Here is a 13090-nt window from a genome sequence, read left to right as displayed (position 1 = left end):
ACTGTGCTCACCAGGTGAGGGGCTCAGACAACTCCCAGATAACTTTGGAGCGCTTCACAGGACCCCCTTTGTGTGTCCTTTGTCTGGCCTTTCTTACCAACACTTCTGTCCGGCTGCCTCGGGCCTCCTCTTGGTAAACTTGGCGCCAGTTTCCCTGACCCTATGTGGTGCCTTCCTAGCGGGTGGAGCAAGGGGCTGCGCCACATAAAATGTCAGAGCCTCCGGTTTCTAGCTGAGGGTCGTTTCCTGCCTCCACTAGTTCGGGGACCGGTCTCCCCCTTTGGCCTGACCCCTCCACGCAGGTGGATTCGGGCGTGCGGTGGCGACGCGCCCGTCCGCACCCCTGGGATCCCTTCATTCCTCGTTCCTGGAGCCTTCTCCGCTCCTCTTCCTTCCTTCTCCCTCTTGCAGGCCTGGGCCTCTGTTACTAGGCCCGCCTCCGGAGCAGAGCTCATGCAGAGCCCCTGCTCCCTGCCACTTCTGCTCAGACTTCTCTGCACTGAACTAAGATGGTGCCCACCTTTTATACTCCCTTCTCAATGCACCCAGGAACTGCTTCCTCCCTGCTCCTGCACTGCAGGGTTCCCCTTCCTCAATGTTCCCTCCCCCCACTCCAGCCAGGGACAGGGACTGTCGTGCCCATCTCAGGGGCATATTGGTCGCCCTGCCCCACGGCAATGTGGTGTAATGCATGCAGGTGTCGGGTCCTGATCCACACTCCATCCTTATCTGAGAGTGAGATATCACACCTCTGGGTGAGGTGCAATACGTCTGTAGCAACTGAGCCCTCGGTGCTACAGTTCCATTTATCTTCAGCCTAGGTGACGTATTGTGATACAGGGCCGTGATTTTGGCTATAAAAGGGTCCCCTAGACCCCTACCCCAAGCTTTTTAAGAGAATCATATATGGCGTGCCAGGAGACTCTATGGAATGCTTTCTCAGCATCCAACGAGAGTATCTACTTACAAATTTTTAACTGCATCTAGCCCAGGAAATACTTTGTGCCTAGTAGCAGTGTCTGCTAGTCAGCGGATTATCCCGGCTGTTAAGCAAGCTACACCACCTGTAGTTTGGACACTTAATTTTTTCAAAGGAAATGCTTCAGGACCACGGGATACTCAGTGAAGAGCATCAGGAGGCACCCCAAGGCATAGGGGCTGGGACTGGCACTAGGATGCCTTGCGGTGGACAGCCGAGCTCGATCCTTATAAAAGCTTTTTAACTGCAGCAGCTTTAGTGGACGCTACTGGAGCTGGAATTACGCGGCTGCTGGCATGAGACTTGCCCTCCAATAGATCCTTGTAAATGGATTTAAAATGTATTCATTCAAATTAGAGGGACAATTTAAATTAAAAAGCTTAGAGCTGCCTCCACCACAGGGGGGTTCTCTCGACCCACCAGCGGACAGGCACCAGTATTGGGAGAGGGGGGCTGGCCGTCAGGGTTCACCGCGGCTCTGGCACAAACCCGGCGACACGGAGGTGGCACGGGCAGGAGCGGACTGGCCGTCTCGGCTTCTCACTTTTTGGATTTTAGAAGGGCATGACATGCCTATATCTGTGTCTCCCCCTCCTTTTACTCCTCCACCTCTTTTCTTTTCGCATGACTATATGTACTTGTCACTTTTCCATGTGTTAGTTGTGTCTTCTGAGCAGTTTGTCAGCTTTTGGACACCTTTGAAGGTGTTTTCTATGTGTTTCTATGTGTTTTTGTTTGCCTGCCATTGGTTTTAACGGTGTTCGAAGGTGTTCGACAAACAGTTCGACGAACAGTTCGGCGAACACACGGGTGTTCGACAAACCGAACCGAACTCGAACACTACGGGGGTGGCTCAACACTACTCGTTATGTAATGAGCATCTCAAGCACAGTGATACTCGGGCGAATAATGAGTAGTGACGATTACGCTCACTCATCCATAGTGCTCGCTCATCAATTTTTGCTAGCTGAAGGCTGCAATGTAAATAGCTAAAACATTATATCAGAAACCACACCTTTATTAACAGGACTGCTTTGTAATTCTGTTAGCATTTTTGATTATTAAAGAAAAACCCACATAAGAAGATAAAAGCAAAATACTAAGATGGGTGAAAAATGTAGTAATAAATAAAATACAACTAATTCATGAACCAATATCTCAGCAAAACTAAGGCTTAGTTATAATAGGGAATGATTAAAGTGCAAGTAATAGTAAAAAATATCCACTAGCCCTATATGCAAGTTCAAGTACAAAAGAAATATATAACTCCAAAATCAAGACCCACAATCACCCTGAAATCTGTAAATATGGTAATTTTCACTTAGAAGCCTATACTCTCCTTTGGGGTCTGTCTCTCAGCTTATTCTCTGGTTCTCTTACTAGACTGCTTAAATAATATATGCTAATTTCTCTGCATTTAAGAAATTATACTTTGAATATTCCACTGATAATGCTCCTTGAACATCTTCTCGGAGCTGTGGTAATATAGGAAGCCGATCTAGTTTTAATGTCGGTTAAATCTGCTACAAGGTTGGAGAGCCCAATCGATAAGAGACTTGATGTTTTTCCATCAAATCCTTTAGTTTAAAACAAAAATTTGAGGGTTTGTATTTACAGGCTATGGCTCACATTCACCAGGGGGGCAACAATAATATAAGTCCCTGCAGGATTCTCTAATTTAATCAGAACTGAGAGGCTATCATCAACCTTGAAGGTCTTTTTTCTTTATTTAATAGGTTGTTGGGTTCTCTTACCAGATTGTAAAAAATTGCAATTATCTTCACAGGCAACCCTGAGTTCCAATGCTGAGATACGTATCCTGATGACAAGCATCTTTTTAACCCCTTTCTGACTTGTGATAACAGTACATCATTGAGTCCTGGGCTTATTGGGCCAGGAACGTACTATTACGCGGAATGTGATCGGGCCCACACACAAGCGGTGCGGAGTTATCTCCGCCAGGTGTCAGTTGATTCCCACAACTGACACCTGGTGCTATGTGCAAGGAGTGGTCCCGTACCGCTCCCAGCACTTTAACCCCCAAAATGGAGGAAGGGGAGGTAAGTGCCGTGTCTCTGTCAGTTCTCGGTGGTTGTCATGGTGACCCAATGTCATCTTGATGACATCCAGGTCACCAGACTGCAGGAAGTTACTTTGATCATGCGCAGTGCAGGATCAAAGCAACTTCTGCCTATGCAGCGCTGGCAGGCTGTATAGCATAGAGATGCACCTGCATCTCTATGCTATACAGGCGATCAGACTGCAAAAATTAAAGTCTCATAATGGGACAAAGTGTAAAAGTTAAAAAAGTGTCAGAAAGTGAAAAAAAAAAAAAAACATTGTAAAAATATTAACATATTAAAAATATAAAAAAATGAAAAAAATAATATACAAAAAAGAAAAATATATTGTACCCATTAATAAATATTATTCTAAAAAAAAAACAATAAAGGTATACCTATTTGGTATCGCCGCATTTGGAACGACCTGATCTATAAAACTGTCCCACTAGTTAACCCCTTTAGTGAACACGGTAAAAAAAAAACGAAGCCAAAAACGATGCTTCATCATCATACCGCCAAACAAAAAATAGAATAAAACGCGATCAAAAAGACAAATATAAATAAAGTTGGTACCGCTGAAAATGTCATCTTGTCTCGCAAAAAAAGCTGCAATACAGCTCTATCAGCCGAAAAATAAAAAAGTTATAGCTCTCAGAATAAAGCGATACAATTTTTTTTTTTCTGTAAAATAGCTTTTATTGTGTAAAAGCACCAAAACATAAAAAACTATATCAATGTGGTTCAGCTGTAAACGTACTGACCCGATGAATAAAGCTGTCTTATCAATCTTAACACACGCGGAACGACAAAAAAAAACAAAAAAAAGCAATTCCTGAATTGTTGGTTTTTGTTTATTCTGCCTTCCAAAAATAGGAATAGAAAGCGATCAAAAAATGTCACGTGCCTGAAAATGGTACTAATAAAAACAACAACATGGGGGTCACTTGGGTAATAGTGATCACAAAATAATAAGTTTTCATGTAACCTTTAATAAGATGTGTAGCAGAGGGGTTACAAGGACACTAAACTTCATTAAGGCAAATTTCCAATGGTTGAGAGATGATCTTAGTGCAATAAACTGGGACGATATCCTTAGACACAAAGCAAATGGGAGACATTTATTAGCATCCTGAATAGGACCTTTGCACAATATATACCCTATGGGAATAAACATGCTATAAATAAGAGGAAACCACTATGGCTAAATAGAGCTGTAAGGGGCGCAATAAGTGACAAAAAGAAAGCATTTAGAGAACTAAAGCAAGTAGGTAGTGATGAGGCATTAAATAAATCTAGAAAATTAAATAAATTCTGTAAAAATCAAATTAAGGCAGCAAAGATTGAGGCAGAGAGAATCATTGCCAGAGATAGTAAAAATAATCCCAAAATATTCTTTAGCTACATAAATAGTAAAAAACTAAAAAGTGATAGTGTTGGCCCCCTTAAAAATAGTCTGGGTGAAATGGTGGATGAGGATGAGGAAAAAGCCAATATGCTAAATGATTTTTTTTCAACCGTATTTACACAAGAAAATCGCATGACAGAAAACATGATTAGTGATAACAAAAATTCTCCATTAAATGACACTTGCTTAACCCAGCAGGAAGTACGGCGGTGTCTAAAAATCACTAAAGTTGACATATCCCCGGGCTCAGATGGGATACACCCGCGAGTACTGCAAGAATTAAGAAACATCATAGATAGACCATTATTTTTAATCTTTAAAGATTCCATAATAACAGGGTCTGTACCACAGGACTGGCGTATAGCAAATGTGGTCCCAATATTCAAAAGGGGGACAAAAACTGAACTTGGAAATTATAGGGCAGTAAGCTTAACCTCTACTGTGGGTAAAATCCTGGAGGGTTTCCAAAGAGATGCTATACTAGAGCATCTGAAGAAGAATAACCTCATGACCCAATATCAACATGAGTTTACGAGGGACTGTTCCTGTCAAACTAATCTTATCTGTTTTTATGAGGAGGCAAGTTCCGGACTGGACCAAGGAAATGCAGTGGATGTTGTGTATATGGACTTTTCAAAAGCTTTTGATACGGTTCCACACAAAAGGTTGATGCATAAAATGAGAACAATGAGGATAGGGGAAATTATATGTATGTGGGTTAAGAATTGGCTCAGTGATAGGAAACAAAGGGTGGTAATTAATGGAAAACACTCAGACTTTGTCTCAGTTAACAGTGGGGTACCACAGGGGTCAGTATTGGGCTCTCTTCTTTTTAACATATTTATTAAAGACCTTGTAGGGGGCATACAGAGTAATATTTCAATATTTGCAGATAACACTAAACTCTGCAGGGTAATCAATACAGAGGAGGACAATTTTATATTACAGGAGGATCTATGTAAACTAGAAGCTTGTGCTGACAAATGGCAAATGAGATTTAATGGGGATAAATGTAAGGTAATGCATTTGGGCAGAGGAAACAAAATGTATAATTATATGCTTAATTATAAAACACTGGGCAAAACTGTAACTGAAAAAGACCTGGGTGTATTGGTGGATGACAAGCTCACGTTTAGTGGCCAGTGTCAGGCAGCTGCTGCAAAGGCAAATAAAATAATGGGATGCATTAAAAGAGGCATAGATGCTCATGAGGAGAACATAATTTTACCTCTATACAAGTCACTAGTGCGACCACACTTAGAATACTGTGTACAGTTCTGGTCTCCGGTGTATAAGAAAGACATAGCTGAACTAGAGAGTGTGCAGAGAAGAGCGAGGAAGGTTATTAGAGGACTGGGGGGTCTGCAATACCAAGACCGGTTATTACACTTGGGGTTATTTACTGTGGAAAAATGAAGGCTTAGGAGTGATCTTATTACTATGTACAAGTATATGAAGGGACAGTACAAAGACCTGTCTGCTGATCTTTTTACTCTGAGGCCAGAGACGGGGACAAGGTGGCATCTTCTACGTCTGGAGGAAAGAAGGTTTAATCATAATTACACACGTGGATTCTTTACTGTAAGAGCAGTGAGACTATGGAACTCTCTGCCGCATGATGCTGTAATGAGTGATTCACTATTAAAATTTAAGAAGGGCATGAATGCCTTTCTTGAAAAGTATAATATTACAGGTTATATATACTAGATTCCTTGATAGGGCATTGATCCAGGGAACTAGTCTGATTGTCGTATGGAGTCGGGAAGGATTTTTTTTCCCCAATGTGGAGCTTAGTGTTTGCCACATGGAGTTTTTTTGCCTTCCTCTGGATCAACATGTTAGGCTATGGGCTGAACTAGATGGACATAGTCTTCCTTCAACCTTAAAAACGATGTTACTATGTTACTATGTTACTATGTTACTCATTCAGCAAAAAACAAGCCATCACATGACTGTCGGCTGAAATATGGAAAAATTATATCTCTCAAAATATGGCGATGTAAAAACTAGTTTTTTTTTTTTAAAAAAAGCATGTTTTAGTATGTGACAGCTCTCAATCATAAAAACCCGATATGAATCTGGTATCGCTGTAATCGCACCGGCCCGAGGAAAGGTGTAAAAAAATAAACTCTAGGGTTAGGGTTATGCTAGGGTTATGCTAGGGTTAGGGTTGTGCTAGGGTTAGGGTTGTGCTATGGTTAGGGTTGTGCTAGGGTTAGCGTTAGGGTTGTGCTATGGTTAGGGTTGTGCTGGGGTTAGGGTTGTTATAGGGTCTAGTTTCCAAAAAGGGGTCACTTTTGGTGGGTTTCCACTATATAGGCACATCAGGGGCTCTCTAAACGCGATATGGCGTCCGCTGTCAATTCCAGCTAATTTTGCGTTCAAAAAGTCACACAGTGCTCCTTCCCTTCTAAACTCTCCCATGCGCACAAACAGTGCATTTTCACCACATATTGGATATCGGCATACTTAGGAGAAATTTTACAAAAGTATTTGGGGTCCATTTTTTCCTTTTAACATTGTGAAAATAAAAAAATTGGGGCTAAAACATAATTTTTGTGGAAAAAGTTAAATTTTTTTATTTTTACAGCTCCATGTTATAAACTTCTGTGACGCACCAGGGGGTTCAGGGTGCTCACCACACATCTAGATAAATTCCTTGAGGGGTCTAGTTTCCAAAATGGTGTCACTTGTGGGGGGTTTCCACTGTTTAGGTATATCAGGGGCTCTTCAAACGCAACATGGCATTCGCTAATTATTCAAGCAAATTTTACATTCAAAAAGTGAAATGATGCGGCTTCCCTTCTGAACCCTGCCATGCACCCAAACAGTGGTTTTCCCCCACATATGGGGTATTGGCCTGCTCAGGAAAATTGCAGAACAAATTTTGAGGTCCATTTTTTCCTGTTACCCTTGCAAAAATAACATTTTTGTGAAAAAAGTTACATGTTAATATTTTTCTATCAAATTCCAAAAATTCCTGTGAAGCATCTGAAGGGTTAACTTAATATACTTCTTGAATGTGGTTTTGAGCACCTTGAGGAGTGCACTTTTTAGAATGGTGTCACTTTTGGGCATTTTCTGTCATAAAGGCCCCTCAAAGTCACTTCAAATTTGATGTTGTCCCTAAAAAGTGGTTTTGTTGGAAAAATGAGAAATCGCTAGTCAATTTTAACCCTTATAACTTACTAACAAAAATAAATGTTGGTTCCAAAATTGTGCTCATGTAAAGTAGACATGTGGGAAATGTTATTTTTTAACTATTTTGTGTGACATATCTCTCTGATTAAATTGTATGAAAATTCAAAGTTTGAAAATTTTGAAAATTTCTAAATTTTTGCCAAATTTCCGATTTCTTTCACAAATAAACGCAAGTCATATCCAAGAAATTTTACCACTATCAGGAAGTACTATTTGTCATGAAAAAACAGTCTCAGAATCAGTGCAATCTGTTGAAGCATTTTAGAGCTATTAACTCATAAAGTGACAGTGGTCAGAATTGTAAAAATTGGCCTGTTCATTAACGTGCAAACCACCATCGGGTGTAAAGGGGCAATTGATGGACACTATAAATACATCCACCATTTGTTTTATTGGAGGCAGACAAGATATTTAGCACAAGGCATGCATGTTCTCAGGTTAACATCACTTGACAGGGGAATATTAGCTATTCAGTTGAGGGACATTAGAAACCTTGTATGTTAATTCAGTTGTTTCAGTAGGCCATAGTGCTAACCAAAATACTACAAAGCTCTCCAGTGTTAACTCATGTCATAGGCATTGCTCCCTACATGACAACGTAGCTGCGACAAACAGTGATGTAGTTGGGCTTCATGCGGTCAAATGAAGCAAAACACAAATAACTGATATGCATCGTGCACAATGTAACAGCATGGGGCATAGTTTATGTAAGACTTGATAAAAAGGAAAAAATAGAGGAAAGAAGAAAGATAGAAGAGCAAGAGGACACGCAGCACTGAGGCTGACGCAGGGAAGACTTAGGAGTGGTGAGTACAATATTTATTTTAACACCTTTACAGCTCATTCAATTCATGTAAAATATAATTAATGAAAAACAAATTCTTCCCCAGAATTGGGAAAATCTGCCCACATCAAATTTTATAAGATTCTTTATACTCTACTGACTATCCTATAGATAAGTCACTATTTTCACAGTGAAATATTACAGATATCATTAGAAAACTAACCACAAAAGTTCACAACCATTCTCTTATATTGGAACTTGACAATATACTTGAGCTGACAATAGCTTACCGCAGAATCTTAAAGGAAGAAGGTGAATTAGCAATAGAGATGAGTGAACCTATTGATATTCGGGTTAGTTGACTAAACACGAACATCAAAAAAATGTTTGTGTTCGGGCACCCAATCCCGAATACAAACCCAAACGGGGCCCCAAACATCAGTGGTTTCCCACATTGTCATCTGCAGGAAACAGGAGCTATTACCTCCATCATCCTGCACTTGCTGTCACTGTAAACAAGCAGCGAAAGCGCTGCTGATGGGAGGAGTAATCTCTCATCAGCCGGCGCTTGCACAGTCTAGGCGAAAGTAAAATAAAAGAAGTTAAAATGAAAAAATAATCATTTAAATAAAAATAATAAACACATTATACTCACCTACATCTCACCCCCAATGCCCTCGTCTCCTGTAATAGATAAAAAAAATAAACCACCATAATCCTCACATGTCCACTATAGTCCAGATAATAGTGAGTGTCCCACAGCATCTCACTGATAGCACAGCCACATCCGGCGGCCGGCGATACAATGACAGGAGAGCGATCGCTCCCACAGTGTATTGCCCTGAGCTGCATAGAGAGATCATACGAGTTCATCAGCTGATGAGCTCGTGTGACCTCACTTTCTGCACTACTGTTGCTTGAGAAAATTCCCACGTAGCAGTGCTGCCGTAAGTGAGGTCATCGGAGCTCTCAGCTGATTGAACGCTAGTAACCTCACTTACTGCAGCTCAGCGCTGTACACTGACAGAGGAGTGATTACTCTCCTTTCAGAGTTTAGATGGCTGTCTTGAAGAGCAGTCACATCAGTGACTGTCCTACAACTGATCACCATGTGACACTTGGGATTATGTCATCACAGCAAACAGGTAAGGGATATGATTGTTTTTTATTTTGGGTTTCTTACAGGAGACGAGGCCTTCAGGGATAAGGCGTTAGGTGAGTACGATGTTTTTTATTTTTAGATAAATTATTAAACCTGTGTGGACTTTTATTTAAAATAAAATACTTTATTCTGGCCTTGTGTTTATTTCAAAACCTTGACTATGGGGGAAGTATTGGTGGCGTCTTATAGACTCCTCTCCATTACTAACCAGGGCTTCATGTCAGCCACCAATAGAAGTCTGACATGAATCTCAACCCTATTATCCTACTTGCCACCACACCAGGGCAAGTGGGAAGAGGGGATGTTAAGCGCCAGATTTGGTGCATCTTATGGATATGCCATTTCTCTGGCTACTGAGGACGGATATTATTAGCCTCAGAGGGAGCCAGTATTCATGGCCCCTTCCCTGACTAATAATATCAGCTCACATCTATCTGTTTAGCATTTGCTAATTAGGTTTTATTGGGGGACCCTACGTGAATTTTTTCTAGGGTCTCCCTGTAATCTAGCCAATAAAGGCTAAGCAAACAGCTGTGAGCTGTTATTAATAGCCAGGGAACATGTTTGGCTAATAGCCCCTTCCCCGGCCTGTAATATCAACCTCCAGCAATCTTCTTTCCCTCTGCTGGTTATGTAATGACGCGGGTGCCCACGCCATTTTTTACTTAATTCTTCAATTTATTTAATTTATAAGAAATCCCATGCGCTGATGTGACTGCTCTACAGGACAGCCGGATATACACTGACAGGAGTGTAATCACTCCTGTGTCAGTGTACAGCGCTGAGCTATAGTGAATAGGGTCACTGGAGTTCAGTAAGCTGAGAGCTACGGTGACCTCACTTACGGCACTTGTGAATTTTCTCATGCAGCAGTAGTGAAGTAAGTGACGTCACTTGAGTTCTCTTACGCAGCTCAGGGCAATACATTGCAGGAGTGATCACGCTCCTGTCAGGGTATCGCCGGTAGCCGAATAGCACAGTCACATCTTTGGATGTGGTCGTGCTATCAGTGAGATCACCATAGGACAGTCGCTATTATATGGATTAAGGTGGACAGGTGAGGATTATGGTGGTTTATTATTTTTTTTTTATTACAGTAGATGAAGGCATCGGGAATGAGGTGTAGGTGAGTGTAATGTGTTTATTATTTTTATTTAAATAATTATTTATTAATTTTAACTTTTCTGTTTTTACTTTCACTTTGACTTCACAAACGTCGGCTGATGAGAGATTACTCCTCCCATCAATACCACTTGTGCTGCTTGTTTACAGACAGCAGGCCCCAGGTGATGGGGATAGTAGTTCCATCAGCTCATGCTTATGACCCGCAGTAAGCTTTTTACTGAGGGACACTGTCTCAGCTGCGTGACCAAACTGACACCTAACAGCATGATCCCGCAGTGCTTTGATCAGCGCTAGCGATGTTACCGCCGATCACAGCCCCTGTTTTCCATGCTGTCACACTGGTGACAGCTTGGGAAACCAGGAATGTTCATATTCAGGATGAATTTTACCAATTTTTGGCAAAAGGCTCAGGAGCCCAAACACGAATCCGAATGTGCATTGTTCGTGTCGAATTTGAAAAAACTAACCTTTGCGGAACATGGTCGCTCATCTCTAATAAGCAAATGCTGAAACACTGATATACTGAAAACAGATGAAAACATAAATAAAGTTCACTTGAGGCTACAAAACATTTTAGATGGCAAATTCTTAAAAGACCTGCAATAAAAGTCAGAAAAACATTGAACTCACTGTAGCTTTTCAAGAGAAAACAAATAGAAAAACTAAAGTAATGAACAAACTTAGCTGCTGATACAGTATTTGCTGAAGAATTAGGGCAGATCTACAAACAGCTACCAAATCTTCCTGACTGTTGTAATCATAGTGAAGTTCATTGCAGGTAGATAGAAACTACTAGTTAGTGAAGACCTGGCAAGCTGGAAACAAAGGAGAAAAACAATACAGTAAAAAGAGAGAGAAAGAGTCTATAAAAAATGACTCATAATATTATCTGTTATAACACTCCAGTATGTTGATGTGGTGTTATTTGATAGAACAAGATAATTAACAAGTGACTGTTTGATCACACCACATATCAAATAGAGTGTGATTTCAGTTATACACACATGGTCAAAATTGTTGGTACCCCTCGTTCAATGAAAGAAAAACCCACAATGGTCACAGAAATAACTTGAATCTGACAAAAGTAATAATAAATTAAAAATCTATGAAAATTAACAAATGAAAGTCAGACATTGCTTTTCAACCATGCTTCCACAGAATATTTAAAAAAATTAAACTCATGAATTAGGCCTGGACAGAAAAGATAGTACCCCTGAAAATAATGTGACAAAAGGGACATGTTACATCAAGTTGTGTCCACTAATTAGCATCACAGGTGTCTACAATCTTGTAATCAGTCAGTGGACCTGTATATAGGGCTACAGATATTCACTGTGCTGTTTGGTGACATGGTGTGTACCACACTTAACATGGACCAGAGGAAGCAAAGGAAAGAGTTGTCTGAGGAGATTAGATACAAAATTATAGACAAGCATGTTAAAGGTAAAGGTAATAAGACCATCTCCGAGCAGCTTGATGTTCCTGTGACTACAGTTTCACATATTATTCAGAAATTTAAGATCAATGGGACTGTAGCCAACCTCCCTGGACGTGGCCGCAGGAGGAAAATTGATGACAAATCAAAGAGACGGATAATACGAATAGTGACAAATAAGCCCAGGATAACTTCTAAAGAGATTAAAGGTAAACTTCAAGCTCAAGGAACATCAGTGTCAAATTGCACCATCCATGAAGTCCACTTTGGATCAAACAACGACGGAAGACGACCAAGGAGAACACCATTGTTGAATAAAAATCATAAAAAAGCCAGACTGGAATTTTCCAAACTACATGTTGAGAAGCCACAAAGCTTCTAGTAGAATGTCCTATGGACAGATGAGACAAAATGGAAGTTTTTGGCAAGGTACATCAGCTCTATGTTCACAGTTGGAAAAATGAAGCATATCAATAAAAGAACACTGTCCCTACTGTGAAACATGGTGGAGGCTCTGTTATGTTCTGTGGCTGCTTTCCTACATCTGGCACAGGGTGTCTTAAATCGGTGCATTGTACATTGAAATCTTAAGACTATCAAGAGATTCTAGAGAGAAATGTGCTGCGCAGTGTCAGAAAGCTTGGTCTCAGTCGCAGGTCATGGGTCTTGCAACAGGATAATGACCCAAAACACACAGGTAAAAACACCCAACAATGGCTAAGAGGAAAACATTGGACTATTCTGAAGTGGTCTTCTATGAGCCCTGACCTAAACCCTATTGAGCATCTTAGGAAAGAGCTGAAACATGCCATCTGGAAAAAGCAACCTTCAAACACGAGACAACTTGAGCAGTTTGCTCATGAAGAGTGGGCCAAAATACCTGTTGAGAGGTGCAGACGTCTCATTGACTGTTACAGGAATAGTTTGATTGCAGTG

Source organism: Phyllobates terribilis, unplaced genomic scaffold, assembly GCF_046119375.1.
Source record: "Phyllobates terribilis strain yellow unplaced genomic scaffold, ASM4611937v1 Scaffold_2__4_contigs__length_985480577, whole genome shotgun sequence".
Taxonomy (NCBI): Eukaryota; Metazoa; Chordata; class Amphibia; order Anura; family Dendrobatidae; genus Phyllobates; species Phyllobates terribilis.
The sequence above is the reverse complement of the archived record's forward strand: the minus strand, read 5'-3'. Positions refer to the sequence as shown.